The following is an 11,984-nucleotide window of genomic DNA, read 5'->3' as shown; positions in this document are numbered from 1 at the left end:
TGAGGACGAGCAGATATGGAGAAGACAGAGTGAGGCTTCACTGACAGTCTGTCTTAAATATTTATGCAGTGGAGAAACAGAGTGTGTGATCTGTGCATGCCTGTGCTTCTGTATCACTGCGTGCCTGGCTGTGCTTCCTCACTCTGCGCTCTGTTTTCTGCTGTTCCGCTCGGCTCTGCTCGGCTCCTCCATCAACACCGCCGCGTCTGCAGGCCGAGTCGCTGACGGCCTGAGTCTGTTTAAAGCTGTTAAGTCATGCAGTGACTATGAGCTTCTCCACCTAGAAAGACTGCTGATCCATAAATCACCTTCATTTCCCGTCAAAATAGGTTTACTAAAGAACCAAATCTACCAGCAGATCTCTGCATCTCAGGAAGCAACAGATTTATAAAAAAAAAATAAGCACATCATTTCCCCTTATCTAATAATCACATCAGTGCTAAACCAGTTTGGTGTATAAAGTTTGCATCAACTACAGCTCTGGAAAAAAGCAAGAGAGCATTTTACCAAATTGAAAACCTCTGGAATATAATCAAGAGGGAGATGGATGATCACAAACCATCAAACCACCAAACTGAACTGCTTGAATTTCTGCACCAGGAGTAAAGGCATAAAGTTATCCAAAAGCAGTGTGTAAGACTGGTGGAGGAGAACATGCCAAGATGCATGACAACTGTGATTAAAAAACAGGGTTATTCCACCAAATATTGATTTCTGAACTCTTAAAACTTTATGAATATGAACTTGTTTTCTTTGCATTATTTGAGGTCTGAAAGCTCTGCATCTTTTTTGTTATTTCAGCCATTTCTCATTTTCTGCAAATAAATGCTCTAAATGACAATATTTTTATTTGGAATTCGGGAGAAATGTTGTCCGTAGTTTAAAGAATAAAAAAAAAACAATGATTATTTTATTCAAACATAAACCTATAAATAGCAAAATCAGAGAAACTGATTCAGAAACTGAAGTGGTCTCTTTATTTTTTCCAAATCTACACAGATTTCTCTCCTGAAAACCGTTTATTTGGGTGAGCAAAGCGCTTCCGTTTATTTACAGTAAGCTTAGATTTGCAGATTTCCACTAAAGCTAGCAGCAGTTAGCCGCTAATATTGACCGACAGCGCTACACTGAGGAACCCTGTGTGTTTCCGTAAGCCACAGAGATATTAGCTATATTAAACATGCACACTACAGGGTGATACGAAAAAAAAAGAGCTAGCGTTTAGTGCAGTTAGTGGCTAATGCTAATACTGTTCCAGCAGTGCTAGCAGGGGTTAGCAGCAGACTACATGCCAATAATACTCACCTCTGAACGGCAAAAGAGTTACATTAGCTAGCGCTAATACTGCTCCATTCTTGGTGATGGAGAACTAAATTAAAATTCCTGTATAATGCTGTACTTCAGTGGAGTGACTTTACTGCTCCTTACAACCTGACTGGTAGAATTCATACACAAGGTGCACTGAATTATAAAGGATTTAAAGTGTGCCTTATAGTGCAAAGTAAACAAATATGGTAGTCTGTATATGTTTGTTATTTATTGTATTGTTATTTATTGATCTTTTGTCTGTGCTGTGTCCTTCTGCAGATGTGTTTGTTATTTAATTGTCAGTTTTATGGTGAAACCATAGAAAAATTCCTACATTGGTGAGACATTAAAGCTTTACACGTGCCACCAAGTTTTTATTGCTTTTTCTATTGCTTTAACCAGCTACTGCTGAAATCTGCTGTGAATGTAAATGAACCACACAGAGTTGTGGATCCATCCAATCGGCCTGTTCCTCACTGACCAGTCGTCTGTCTACTGCTTCCCTCCATTTCTGCATTCTGAAACACACACACACACACACACACACACACACACACACACACAGATGGGTGAGTGTTGTTACAGTGTGCGCTGGAGCAGGCTGCGCTCTACACAGATGACACCTTTCCTATGATCCACATCCCATTAAACGAAGGCAGACTGGAGCCCCAATCAACAGATCACCTTTTCAAAAGTGCCTTTGTTCCCCAACCACAACAGCTGGCAACAATTAACTGTCAGGACACGGCAGTTAGGGTTGCCAGTCAGTGCATTATGCTATCTAGCTGTGACTCTCACACTTGAAGCTGGCCATTGTTTAGGCTTGAACTTTAATATATATATTTTTAATTGATGTTAATTGTTTATTTTATTCATTTCAATGCATTTAATACCTTTCTTAGGATTTCTAATAAACAATTACCATGTACCATGTTGTTTTGGATGTCTCATAAAAACTGTACATCTACTAGGGGTGTGCCATATCGTATCGTACACAATAATATCGCAAACATTTTTAAATATTGTGAACGATATTATACCCTGAAATATCGTGCAATATCACCCACACCTAATTATCACATCAGGGTACAACTTTTTTGCTGTTCTTAGCAAAAGGAAAAAAATCACACTGTTCTCATTTCACATTAAATATCTACTAGAGAAAGATTATATATGCCCAGTATCATTTATTTTACTTTAATTCTGGATATATGGAGATATTTGGAGTGCATTATTATTAGTATCATGATATTACAAATCCGATAAAAATTCTTGTATTTTTTTAAATATCTCAGTTTGGGTTGTGCCATATAATATTGTATGTAACAATAAATTTAATTTTTATTGTGTTGCAGTAGTGTATTCTTGAAATTATTTTATTATTAATTCAGTGTCCAAGAGTATTGTAATTGCGGAAAATACAGACACTATTCTGAGTTTCATCAGATAAAGATGATCAATATCAGGGTTGGTTGTTTACTGTGTGCTGGCGACAAAGTGCTACCTAGCACGTACCTAACATCAAATCTAAAGAAACGTTTGGAGTCACAATGGTGCACTAACAGAACAAGTCCCAAAGGTGGAGCGAAGCTCCCAGTAAAGTGAGTTTTGGCAAGACTATTATGTTGTGGCGACAGTAATTAAAAAAAACTTAATAGTTACATTACATTACATTACATTACATTACATTTGGCAGACGCTTTTGTGACTTACAATAATGAAGTACAAAAGTAATAGGAATTTAGATAACCCATTTTTAGATAGGGCTTAAAGGAGGTCGAAGGGAAATAAAGGGACAGAGAAGTGAAGGAGGGGAAGAAGGAAATGGGGTTAGAAGTAGTTAGTGTGTTAGAGGTGTTAGGAGAGTAAGTGCTCTTTGAAGAGCTCTGTCTTCAGGAGTTTCTTAAAGATAGCGAGAGATTCTCCTGATCTGGTAGTGGAAGGTAGTTTGTTCCACCATTGGGGAACTCTGTATGAGAACAGTCTGGATTGCTTTGTGTGAGTGTTTGGCAAAGCAAGGCGACGTTCATTGGAGGAGCGCAGCGGCTATAACTTAGTTAATTTTAAAATCAAGTAACCCATAAAGTAATTAAGTTACTTTTTAAAGGGGTAATCAGTAATCAGATTACTTTTTCAAGGAAACTATTCCATCAATGACATTTCTTGTATGAATATGAAAATCAGAAATGGCTTTATGCTTTTAAAATTTGCCTTCTAGCAGGTCCGTATATCCAATGCTGCAACAGCTCTAAACTGCCAGGCTGGAGTAGGAAGAAAATTTTCCTCTAGAATAGAGAGTTATGGAAGGCTTATAATATCATTACATTGAGAAACATTAAAAAGTTATCCAATTGTTACTCTCTTGTTCCTGGTTGTCCTCATTTCTTTATTTGCACCCACATTTAAGTAACCAGTGTTCAGCTCTGTGTCCTTCATGAACGTTTGGAGATAACCACACCTTCACCAGTAAGACCTGGTAAGTACGTATTGTGTATGTACTGGTTCATACAGAGAAGATACAGCATAAGGTAAGGAAGCTTACACTATAAAATGGCTTTGAATTGAATTTCAGCTGAGTCAGGAGGGTGGTGCACCTTTGCACTGTGCAGCATTATCTGAACAAACAGTGTAAAGCACTGGATGTGAAACCGGTTGGTCGTGAGTCGGTTTATCTCGCTTCAAAACAAGTACTGCACGCTGCAAAACAGCAGCCGAGGCGCCTCTATATCGTAAAGATCTGCAACCCCGAGCCCCCCTGACTTCTCCACCGCGCTTGAAGTTTTCTCCTTGAGAAGTCTTGTTGCTGACAGCAATAATAAATTGCAATCTGACTCCAATCAATGATGGACCAGCTTGAACCCCCTAATTCCTTAAGAAAGGGAGGCAGGCTGCGAAATCAATTTACAATTTACATGAGCAGCAGCAGCATGCTGAGAATAGGGCGGCAGCAGCGGCTCCGTAATTACAGGCATCTCCCTACAAACACCGCTGGATGGAGTAATCAATGGCGCTGTGGACGGGCCGGGCAGGCCGCCGCGCTGCCGTTCATATGCATGCGCTGCTCAATACGCTGATGGGTATCAAGCAGGAGGAAATGATTAGCGTCTCGCTGATGGACAGCGGGTGCCGGAGCGTCGCCGTGCGCACACTTCCTGGGGAATGAAATTGAGAAGAAGAGAGAGAGAGAGGAAACAGCATGTGTGGCTGTAAGATATAAGAGGAAGACTGGATGCAGGAATTTCTGCATTATTTAAAGTGTCAGTCTGTATTATTTTGTTTCCGAACTGAAAATAGAAGCATTTCTGAGTGGAAAAGGGATACAATTATGGTTTTATGGTACCAGTGTTAATCCTGCTAATTCTAATATATTTATTCTAAAAGCTGTGGGATTTTTTCTGGCCGCGTCACGCGTCTTTATGTACGTACAGCCTCTAAAAGAGGATCCGGCTCAGTTTTACTGAACGCGAGCGGCTGGTGGAGCAATGGAGACTTCAGAAGGGGAAACTCGGAGCTCAGTAACTCATTCACTCCTAGTAAAAACAGAGTGTGTAATTAAAGTGAAGTTTCTGACTGAGCTCTCTCTCTCTCTCTCTCTGACTAAACATAACCTGGAATCGGATTCATCTGCTCTGAAAGAAGACAGCATCACACCCGCCCAGTTTAAAATGATTCTTCCACATGCTCTGTGCAATTACCCATTCTCACCAGAGAGGGCCCTTAATCTCCCAAATTCCTAAATTTACATAAACATCAGCTTTAACTAGTTATAGGAATAAGGCTGTCACGATAATTACAGTATCAAGTTATCGCACAATATAAGGGCATATCCTCAATAATTTTTGCAGACCTCAATATCACTCATAATGTTTTAAAAATGAGAGTTTAAATGTTAAATGTTTAAAACAATTTTATCTCTGTTTTACTTATTTAGGGTATTTTAAAAAATATATTAAACTTCCAAGTCTGAAACTGCATTATTGTGCAATTATACTATCATTATACTTTATCAGTGGCATAAAATGGTCTCAAAATGACAATTATATTGGCTACCCCAATTATTTCTAGGGACATATATCATTCCAACAAAAATAGATATCACAGGCCTTGATTAGAATGCCTAAAATCAAATAAAATATTTTGTTATGATTATTATGGACATATATTGTTATTATTGATGTTCCTTTGTAACTTATTCCACAGTTTTGAAGATACTGACACTATTCCACTGTTTATTTGTTTTGACTGATCCTATGCCACTATATAGCCTTTTGATTGGTCACACATCAAGACTTTTGCAGAATTATATATTTCCAAAGAAGTAAATGGATTGCAAATATACTTGGCAACACCTGAGCAACCACCTGAGACTCCACAGAAACCATCTAGAGACACTATAGCACCACCCTAACAACCACCTCACAATTTAATGGGTACTGCCAAAAAATATCATAGCAATGACTCTGCCAAAGGCAGTACAGGTCAAGCATCCAACTAGCAACACCATAGCAACCAATTGAGATCTCTTAGCAACCACTTAAAAACACCATGAAAAACACATAGGAAACCATAGCATTTTCCTAGCTTTATTTGCTCTATGGACAAAAGTATTAGAGCATCTGCTCATTCATTGTTTCTTCTGATATCAAGGGAATTACAAAGAGTTTATCCTGCTTTTGTTGGAGTAACTATAAGTCTCTATGGTCCATGGAAGGCTCTAGATTCTGGAGTATTGCTGTGAGGATTTGACTGCATTCAGGTCTTACATGTAGTCTATGCTCTTAAGTTCTGTAGTTCTAAAAGTTGCCTCTTTGCTAACAGAAGAAGTACAAAGAACAGAAGTCCATAGAAACATCCATAAATTGTTAGCTACATTAGATTTGCTACAGTTTACCGTTCAAAAGCCAGAAGACAAACTTATGTGATGTACCCGCCCCCTGATTGAATATTAGGGGGTGGGGCTACAGACCTTATCAATATATATATATACCTGTATAGGTGTGCTGGTAGGCTTTTTCTTTTGTTCTGTTTTTTTGCTACAGACAGCTAAGTTTCTGGACCTGCTTGCTTTAGTTCTGTTTGTTATTATGCTTTAGTTGTTTTTTGTTGATACACTATTTGTTTAGAAAATGTCTGGATATGTACTTTTTTTCAAAATATTTCATTAAATATATATTTTTTGCTATTTAAACACTGTGTGTCCTCCATGTATTTGTCACGGTTTAGAGCCAGTCTATTAACCCTTGCGCAATCTTAACATTCTGCTTACTCCTCTTGTCCTACGGGTCAAAAATGAGCCACCCTACCAAAGCCCCAAAATAAAGCAGCCTAACTGAATTTTTAATCCTCCAAATTTGTTTCTTCAGGATGATTTTTTCGATGGCTAATGTGATGAACAGGAGAAAGGTGGATGGGATGCAATGTGCTGGACATGGGGAGCTGAATACACTGTTGTCCCTGGAGTCATCCTTATGATGTTTGATGTTGTGTGTATTAGAGAGAGTATGTTTGTGGCCTTTATACTTTTATCTGGTGTTTAAATGTTTTTATAATTGACGCATAAGACAATCGTTGTACCCTAGCGATGTACAGCCCACATGAAAACATATACAAAAACAAAGTATCATGTTTTCTATTGATGGGGTGCCTTTAGGAAAAATAATAAAAATTGTTTATTGTTTAAGTTGGAAAAAGATAGTTTAAGGTATTTTTTCTACAGCTAAACATGGTAGCAGGTCACTTTTGACCCGCAAGACAACACAAGGGTTAAATTACTGTACATTCTTGATAAGGAAAGTGTTTTTTCTAGCATTTACTGACACTTTTCCAAGAAATCTCTTTTTGGAAAGTCTTTAGTTTGCTTTTATGGAAAGTTCTGAAGATCAGCAGCTCTTTAAACAGGTCAGGTCATTCCCTCATCCAGACTCCAGTACAGCAACAAATCGTGTCAGATAAGAAAAGGAGACTGCTGAGTAATCATGTACTACTGTGTATGACTTCCCTCATTATTGTTCAACTTTCTCTCTCTTTTACACACACACACACACACACACACATGCACGTATGTCCGTACGCAGCAGCATGTGTGTGCCAAATGTGGTAATGAGAATCAGGGTCTGGAAGGAGGTTCTCGGGTTTTTTTTTTTTGGTGTTTTGTTTTGTTTTGTTTTCCTGCGCAGAAGGAGGGAAAAAAGGCAGGCAGAAAAGGAGCAGGTTTGAAGGGTTAAACGTTGGCGAAAAGCGGGGAGGGGACAAAAGGGCCTTTGTGAAGCACCGAGCTCTCCCCGGAAAGGAGAGGCCGAAAAGAAAGGCACCACTAGCCGCTCGCCTCGCCCCATTGTGAGCGGAGGGGAGTGCAGCCACGCATGACAGATGTCCTGCCCATTGTCCAGCGGCGGCAGCAGCAGCGGCGGCCTCCTCTCTGCCTCCTGGCCCTGCTGGCATTCCAAGCGACACACCCTGCATGTGTGTGTTTATGCATGCATGTGTTTGAGATTGTGTGTGTGTGTGTATGTGTGTGTGTGTGTGTGTGTGTGAGTGAGACGCTTGCACGCTGCCGCCACACTCCCAGAGTCCCAGAGTCCGAGTGGAGCCATGAATGTGTGTGTGTGTGTGTGTGTGTGGGGGGTGGGGAGGGGTCTCAGAGTGTGTGAATAGGGGCTCCTTCTGAAGTGGGAGGATTGTAGGGTGCCAAAAGTTAGCAAAACTACTCAATACGTCTCCCACGGCCCTGTCACTCAAACACACAGCCGCACACAGGGAGCGTGAATGAGCCGCATGCGTGCGAATACAAACACACACACACAGAAACACACACACACACACAGAGAAACACACACTCACAGAAACACACAGATACATACATATTTGTGTGCTTCAAGTGAGCAGGCTGTAATAAAGACATCAAGCCACAAACCCAAAAAACATTAAAACACAATTGCACTCATTTACAACAAAAATAAAGAACATGGATTGCTGCAAAACTATTATATAGTATAGTTATATAGTAATGTCTTATGATTAGCAATCACTACACGACTTCGAAAAGACTCTAAAAATAATTTTAACAGGCTAAAGTCTGACATCCACAGACTTTTTATTCAAGATTTTGCAAAGCCTGTGGATCTTGCAGGGTCACTATTTGCAAGACGGCAACTAGATTCTTTTTGAGAATATTTCCCAACATGCTTCTGGTTAGGGCTGCACGATATATCATTTAAGCATTGCCATCGCGATGTGTGCATGCATAACAATCACATCGCAAGACGTGCGATGTCACTTAAAATCGAACACGTCATGTTGGGATGTTTTTTGATTCTTGACACAAGAAGAAGTAGATACACAGCGCTGTCTCTGTGTCTGTGTGAGTGACAAGCTGCTGCTTCTCGAGAAGTGCCGGGGGGGTGGGGGGGGGGGGGGGGGCAGGAGTAAACTCAAGGTAACCACATGGCCTCCATCCACATGGTTGGGCACGTGCTTATAAATGTGAGCATGTTTTGAAAGCTGTGCACCTCAGTCCAGCACAGTTTTGCAGCGCAGATATTTCCAGTTACAGCTGAAATCACGCTTTTAATCCCAGAAAAAAAATCTCTTATTTACCTTTTAAAAAGCCATTTAAATGCATGATTAAACGGCTGAGTAATGTTGTTTTCCTCGGGTTTCGAGTGCTTGGCTGATTCAAAGATATGTATAGGATACATGCGTTGCCTCTTTTGACAGTGGTATCCAAGTGGAATGTTTCAGCAGGATAATGCTCACCCACACACAACAGACATTCCAGGAATGTCTCCGCCAGATTGCAACCCTTTCTCTGTCTGTCTGTTCACCAGATGTATCGCCAGTCTAGCATTTATGGGAAAAGTGAGATTCCAGCTTCAGCAGCCTAAGTGTGTGCAGGATCTACAAACATAGTTGTAGCATCTGTAGGCTAATGGATGTCTCAGTGCCCAGTCGTATCTCCTTCTTGGTGCATTTGATGTATACTGTTAAGGATTGTAACACACCAAGGTCCTCATTTTTAGCCTTTTGCAAAGAAAGGCATGCAATTAAGTCTTAGGTAGATACAGCTCTAGAGAAAAATAAGAGACCATTTAAACATTATGAGTTTCTTTGATTTTACTGAATTGAAAACCTCTGGAATATAATCAAAAGGAAGATGGATGATCACATTCCATCAACAGTGTGTAAAACTGGTGGAGGAGAACATGCCAAGATGCATGAAAACTGTGAATAAAAAAACAGGGTTATTCTACTAAATATTAAATATTTGTGAACTCTTTCTGAACTCTTAAAGCTTTATGAATATGAACTTGTTTTCTTTGCATTATTGGAGGTCTAAAAGCTCAATTTTTTTTTGTATTTCAGTCATTTCCCATTTCCTACAGATAAACGCTCTAAATTACAATATATTTATTTGGAATTTAGGAGAAATGTTGTCTGTAGTTTTTAGAATAAAACAACAATGCTCATTTTATTCAAACATAAACCTATAAATAGCAAAATCAGAGAAACTGATTCAGAAATTGAAGCGGTCTCTTAATTTTTTCCAGAGCTGTATGTTAAAGGTTACAGGTGTGATCTGATTAGACACTGGGTCTTGTGGCCAGTGCCGTATAAAAAAAGGCTCTCATAGGCCTCTTTTTGGGCAAAGCACTCAAAACATTGTGCCAAGCTAAAAGCTTTTAAGAGTATTGTATCACTAGACTGAGAGAAGCAGGACAGTTGTTCCCACCTTCATTTGCTTCATTGTGAAATCTTCACTCTTACAAATTTTACACACACTGCAACTACCACTACAGCACAATGCAATCACACTGCCAGCTCAGCAGAAACGCCAGTGTAGCGCAGATTTCTACATTAACTGCTGGATCAGGATTGGCCCTCTTCAGCCCTTGTCTACACCCTGTCCCCTCTCTCACTCCTTTACTCCCTCACTCGCCATGTGGTAGCACTCCAAAAGCAGCCTGTCGAGCTGTCAGTCAAAGGGCCAGTGTGCTACTGGCGACGCACTACGAACAATAGCCGAGCCAAGTTAATGAGTGTGCGCGGGAGCCTGTCGCACGTTGATTCATTTGAATCAATCCTGCACTGTTTCTGCTTTCTTCTACTGCTGGCTTTCCCCCCCCTCAGGCTGTTCTTAACAGCTTAACATCTCCAGCAACATTCTTTCACAGCCCACTGAACTCAGTTTATGATTCCAGACCCAGGTAAAGCCATTTATTTCAGATGCTGTTTATTTTTTCACACACACTTGTGGAACACATGGCCTGTAGCTGCTGGACGGTACAGAGCTGTAGGCATCCCAGGCTAAACCACACATCTGAATCTCATGGGGAACTACTCTGCGGTCTGTGGTCATGATGTGACCAAACTTTGGCCACTAATACCACACCAAACATGGCCACAGCATCAATTAGCACGATAAGCCACAGCCTGGAGCTGTACGCTTGCTGACATGGCAGAAAAGAGGGTTTGTCAGTTGTTATGACAGGAAAAAAAGGAAAAAACCTAAGCGAGTGAATGAGAAAATTAATGAATAATGCTAATTTTGGTATATTTTACAGCTGCATTCAACATAATTAAAAATATTACACCAGACATCAGACATAACATTAATACTAGGGCTGTCAACGTTAAAGTGTTAATGCGTGCAATTAATTTGGAATCGGTAACGCGTTATTTTTTATTTTTTTTAACACCCCGCCCAACCAGCAGATTTATTTTCTGGAGCGGTTCGCTTGTGGTAAGAATGTGATCTGGTCTCTATCTGACCCAGCTGTCAAATATATTCCTTTTTAATTGAGCTAAACCGCTGAAAAGACACAGATTAATCTGAAATATTAGCCAGATAATATACTGCTATGAACAAATGCTGTCTCTGCTGCACCATGCTGTTTACATTAAACGACGTACAGTATGTGCTGCGTTCACTGCTTGCATCCGTTACTCTGTGTTTAAAAGCACTTTTCTTTTAAAGCCGCTTCACACTGAACAGATATACTCGCTGGAACACAAAATATCCTCACTATATTTACAGCTCTGACCAATCAGAGGAGACATTAGGTTTGTGCCTGTGTGAAAACAAACCAAACAGAGGGCTAAAATGCTCCAAGTAAATTAACTCATCAACTGATCCAGACCAGAGAAAATAACTACAGGTGTGAAAATCTTCCTGTAACTGGTCTGAAAGTCTGCACCATATAGAAAAGTTTCTCACACTGCAGATAAACCAGACCAAATTTCAGAAGATCCGGACCGAGAACACCTCTTTTGGTCTGGATCGCGGTTCACAGTCCCCTTTCACACCTGTTACTTTGGTTAGGACTAACCTAAAAAGACTTAAAGTTTGGACCAAACAAGGCAGGTGTGAAAGCACCCTATAAATGTTAAATTTAAATGTAAAGGTACAGATCATTTTGAGCTAAATGGACTTTTTTTTTTTATTCACTGTTATTTTGTTTTCATTAATATGAAAAATCGATGATTACCAATGCTGTGGTCCTACAACTTAAGCCTGATCCCCACAGACACAACATCCTAAGTACCCAGTTTATATATATATATATATATACATATATATATATAGTCACCCTACCTAACTCAAAAACGAAACCTAAGCCTAGGTTACATCAGGTGGAGGAATTGCTCATAATTAAATAAACATGCTGCATTTCCGACAA

The 11,984-nt window shown here is 39.9% G+C and overlaps 1 long non-coding RNA gene across 1 annotated transcript in view; it reads right to left on the bottom strand.

The window, feature by feature from the left end:
* Nucleotides 1–1,526: 1,526 nt before the first annotated feature.
* LOC125780672 (uncharacterized) overlaps nucleotides 1,527–11,984 on the bottom strand; it is a 30,409-nt gene continuing 19,951 nt past the window's right edge. Inside the window, exon 2 of the long non-coding RNA XR_007423946.1 lies at nucleotides 1,527–1,826. This is a non-coding gene — a long non-coding RNA (uncharacterized LOC125780672). The remainder of the gene's footprint in view (nucleotides 1,827–11,984) is intronic.

This window comes from Astyanax mexicanus, chromosome 13 (assembly GCF_023375975.1).
Source record: "Astyanax mexicanus isolate ESR-SI-001 chromosome 13, AstMex3_surface, whole genome shotgun sequence".
Taxonomy (NCBI): domain Eukaryota; kingdom Metazoa; phylum Chordata; class Actinopteri; order Characiformes; family Acestrorhamphidae; genus Astyanax; species Astyanax mexicanus.
Note: the sequence above shows the minus strand (reverse complement) of the source record. Positions and strands in the feature narration are given on the sequence as shown.